This window comes from Fragaria vesca, linkage group LG5 (assembly GCF_000184155.1).
Source record: "Fragaria vesca subsp. vesca linkage group LG5, FraVesHawaii_1.0, whole genome shotgun sequence".
NCBI lineage: Eukaryota > Viridiplantae > Streptophyta > Magnoliopsida > Rosales > Rosaceae > Fragaria > Fragaria vesca.
The window spans coordinates 25531394-25536192 of record NC_020495.1 but is presented as its reverse complement, the minus strand read 5'-3'; the positions used below and the strand labels follow the sequence as shown (position 1 = coordinate 25536192).

General features: G+C 38.2%; 1 pseudogene; it reads right to left on the bottom strand.

Annotated features, from left to right (window-relative positions):
• Nucleotides 1-2274: 2274 nt before the first annotated feature.
• Nucleotides 2275-4423, bottom strand: LOC101313711 (annotated as a pseudogene).
• Nucleotides 4424-4799: the final 376 nt, after the last annotated feature.

Sequence of the window (4799 nt, the reverse complement as noted above, 5' to 3'; positions counted from 1 at the left end):
TATGATGGTTTTCTCTGGTTTATGTTATTTTGGGTGAGGATTTATTTCTCTGGTTTAATTGTATTTGTGATAATGGGTAGGCCATTTCGAATTGATCCTATTATACTTTTGGGTCAACGTTTCTTAATGTATTATTTTGATAAATTTAACTGTTGTGGTAGGTGTTGACTAATACTTTTAATGCAGTATGCGATTGATCTTAATTCCCAGCTGGCTAGGCATTTACATCAGACTCTCCTGGATTTATCGAGCACACGCCTTGTTAGTGGTGATGTGGACCTACCGCTATCTGAAATGTATTTAGGTTGCCTTTTTTGCTCCTGATGGCCAGGTTGTGGAATCAGATGGGGTTGTTGACAAGCCTGTTGATGCCAGCAGTTTTGCTAATTCTCGACCCCCCCCCCCCTCCCTCTTGGAGAGATTGTAGATTATATCATTGAGAAGATCAAGTATTATGTTACATTGCTAACATCCGAGGTTATATATTTTACCAAATACCTTTTGATTCTTTTTTTTAATCATGTCTGATTGTATTAACTCGTTTGTATGTTTTTGGTTTTTCAGAAACTTTTGTTTTCAATTAAAGCCTATGCTCGGTCACTGCAGAATACGGTTTTCTATATGGTAGAAGATGAGTGTTTAGTGTCGGCCGTACTCAGGCTGTATCATGTACTCGATGTGATATGTGGCTTAAAAGCATTGGATGACTTTTGCCGTGTTGTCGGGAAATTGGTTTATATGCATAGAATGTTGGATGATAAAAGCAAGAAGAGTTTGTTGGAAGGTATGAAAGAGTTGAAAAAGCGGGGTGACAAGCAGGAGGAGTTGTCGTTCACTTTTACACTCAAGTTTAGGTGGTTCAAACCAGCTTTTGGATGGTGTAAACTCAATACCGACGGCTCAAGGAACAGTGATTTGGGTTGTATTGGGGGTGGTGGTGTTATCCGAAACTCGGAGGGTAATTGGATAAGGGGTTTTGCTGCCAATTTTGGGGTTGGGACAGTTCTGCAAGCAGAGGCCAAGGCTCTTGCTTTTGGTTTAAGGATGGCAAGTCATAATCATCCTGTTCTCACACAAGTGGAAATCGAAACTGACTCTGCAGCTCTTGTTCAATTGATGAAGAGTGAAGAAGAAGATATTCCTATCCAGCTGCGTCCAACCATTACTGATTGCAAAAGGTTCTTGTTATTCTTTGAGTGCTACACATTGGAACATGTTTATAGAGTAAAATAATATTGCTGACAGACTTGCTAAGAGAGGTTTAGAGGTTAATGGGTTGCTGAGGTTCCGTGAATGTCCAGACTTTGTGAAAGCATCCTTAAAGAGTGATAGTGTTGGGATTCCAACGCCGAGGAATATGCCAAAGCAAATGAGAAGGAACATGTTGTGATCTGCTATCTTGCAAACTGGTTTCAAATTTCAAGTAATGAAGAGATGGTTTTGTAGTTGAGGCTGTACACTAAGTTTTTTTTGAGTGTTCACTCTTCATCAATTGAACAAGAGCTGCAGAGTCAGTTTTGATTTCCACTTGTGTGAGAACGGGGTGATTCTGACTTGCCATCCTTAAACCAAAAGCAAGAGCTTTGGCCTCTGCTTGCAGAACTGTCCCAACGCCAAAATTGGCAGCAAAACCCCTTATCCAATTACCCTCCGAGTTTCGGATAACACCACCACCCCCAATACAACCCAAATCACTGTTTCTTGAGCCGTCGGTATTGAGTTTACACCATCCAAAAGCTGGTTTGAACCACCTAAACTTGAGTGTAAAAGTGAACGACAACTCCTCCTGCTTGTCACCCCGCTTTTTCATACCTTCCAACAAACTCTTCTTGCTTTTATCATCCAACATTCTATGCATCTAAACCAATTTCCCGACAACACGGCATCCAATGCTTTTAAGCCACATATCACATCGAGTACATGATACAGAGTTTTTTTTTCTTTTTCCTGTGACATTACTGTTATGCCAATACTGTGTAGTGTATTGTGGTGATGTTCTTTGATTGAATAGTTATGTTGATACTGTGACATTTACATCCTTCTTCTGCCTTATGTTAAGAACAAGTCCTCTGATTTCTAACTAATTGCATAGGCCTTCCATATCTTTTGAATGTCAAATTTTCTATATGTGCCTTAGTTTCTTATCTTACTCGCAGCTTTTCAAAGAGACAAGACAAAGCTTAGATCTTTACCCAAATCAGTAGTGCGTTTCATTTGTAGTGGATGCCCCAATAAATGTATAATATGATTATACTAGGTAAATCCCTAGTTTCATCACACCTCTTCCTTATGTTCGTCTGGCACATTAGTTTTACTAACAGGCTGGTTTTGATTCTTCTCATCCGCAACAGACTTGTGATCACCTATCTCAGCTAGTTTTTCAACTGCATTAACCATGCTTTCAATCCTTGAAGCAATCTCAATCAGTAAAGAAGCTTAAGTCACTAGTGGCATGATATCCATGAGAGCAACTGCTCGTGTTCTTATTTTTCAGGACAGTCGGCTTCTTGTAATGGCTGCGGAGTAATAAATAAAATAGGAAGAGATTTTAAGTCCTCTTGGAGCTCCAAGACTGCACTCTTCATCTCTCCAACTAAATAATCTATAGTAGATGATTTCTTCATAGTCCTTGCAACTTCATTGTCTTCCGAGGCAGAACCAAGAAATACAAGTGAGGGGGGCCGATATAAAAGAGGTTATTGAAAAAAAAAAAACAGTCTATAATATAATATAAAATAGGGTTATACATTAAAAATAGACTCGTCGTTTCTGCATATCGCGAAAGTCATCAATAATCAATAATCAATAATCAAACTCTATTGTTTTAGTTGCATCGAATCTTATCGTTGCATATCAGGAATATGTATTTGTAGTCTCTCAACTGATTTTGAACATATTTGTACGAATATGCTGTTATGAGTTTGATTATTTATAGAAGACGATGTTAATTGGTGGGGTGAGGTAGAAGTATAATTGTATTAGGAATAGGTTAATATAAAGCTATTCTTATTCTTTATTGGACTAAACAGCTAATTTTCCTAGAAAAAGAAAGTTTTTATTATTTTTATTAGTAAACCAAACCAATCTAGAGGACTGTGGGGTGCCAGCATAGCTAAAATTTCTAAACTAGCTAGACTTCAAACACCAAATGTAGATAAAATCATAAATCTGGGAGGTGCCATGGTACCTTTTGGTCTCTATGTACCTCCGCCGGTGCTTGCAAGCTCATTTCTTCATTGGGAAGTATATATGGTAACTCATGGTGAGGACAATGATTATTTCTTCATTGGGAAGGATAATGGTAAGCTTCATTGGGAATCTTCATTGGGTTGTTGGCCATCTTTATTGGGAAGTATATGGTAACTATGGTAATCTTCATTAAAAACTTACTTTCGTATCAAAGAAAAAAAACTATGGTAATCTTCATTGGGAATCTTCATATATAATGGTAAGCTCATTATTGGCCATCTGAAGAAATCATAATGAGTTATCCACCATAGTGCTTACCATAGTTACCATAATGCATAATGAAGTCCCACTGATGATGGTGTAGACTCTATTGTTGGCCATCTCCAATAAGTTATCCACCCGGTAACCTGACACTGTCACTAAACTGAATGTGAGGATGAAGATCATCGCACCATAATCAAATCGCTTTTTCACTGATGGTATAAATCAGGAGAAGGTAACTGCAGAAGCTGAAATAATAAAGAAACGATTAGTAGTCTTATTTAGCCAGCTTGGAGAGGGAAACAAATATTAGTAGGACTACAAACCTAACAAAAATACAGAAATCCCATTGATGAAAGGCTCAAATTCTTTTCCTGATTGACTCACTATCCAATAGATGCCAATGGCAAGGGAACCAGCAATAAAGGTTCCACAGATTCTGTTTAAACATTGGCATATTGTTGCCCCTGCATTTAGAGAGTGAAATGTTTAGCTTCGGCAATGAGGGCCATACTTAACATCAGATAGTCCCATACAGATAAGGAAACTCAAAAGACTCATTTTACCTTGCCTCCTAATAAAGACTCACTTGAAGAAAATTAGGTGATCTAAGAGAAGCTAGCTAGGACTTACCAACTGTGTTTTCAAAGAAGACCACAACAGTCATGACTGCCCACATAGCATTTCCTCCCATACCTTCATACAAAGGTCTCATATAATAAAACAGTGAAACAACAGTGAGTGCCATCCCTACTTTCAAACAATGAATCACTTTCCTAGGCTCATTTTGTCCCAAATTCCAAGCTTTCTTGAAGAAATTGCATACTTTCAAGACCAACCCCATAATCAGACCCTTCACAGCAAGCCAAGCTCGGCAGGCAAGCCCGGCTTCTGGCGCCAAAGCTTCAGATGAACCATCTGCCATTTTTATTCTCCACTCAGTCACACTTCTCAGTTCCTTCTGTTGAGCCATTTTTGGAAATAAGAAAACAAGTGACTGCCAACTTCTAAGTTGAAATGGAACTCAAAGCAATGGTTAAGCTTTGGTGAGGAAAGCTGAGTGACTATTGAAGTATATAAACAAATCTCCATGGAAAGGCAATGTCATAGGCTAGAGGCCTCTTTTGTTGGACACATGTGAAATCTAGAAGTTTCATTTAATTTTACTCTGCTCATCAAAATTTGTATGTATGAAGTTTAACCCTCAAAACTGGTACATAGGGTGAATTTGCATTTCATATCAGAGTTCTATACAAACAAAACCAACATTATGAATCAGTCCCTTTTGCTTCAGAAATCAAAGAGCAAAGCGCAGTCTAAAATGATATCTGATAAATATCCTTATGTCA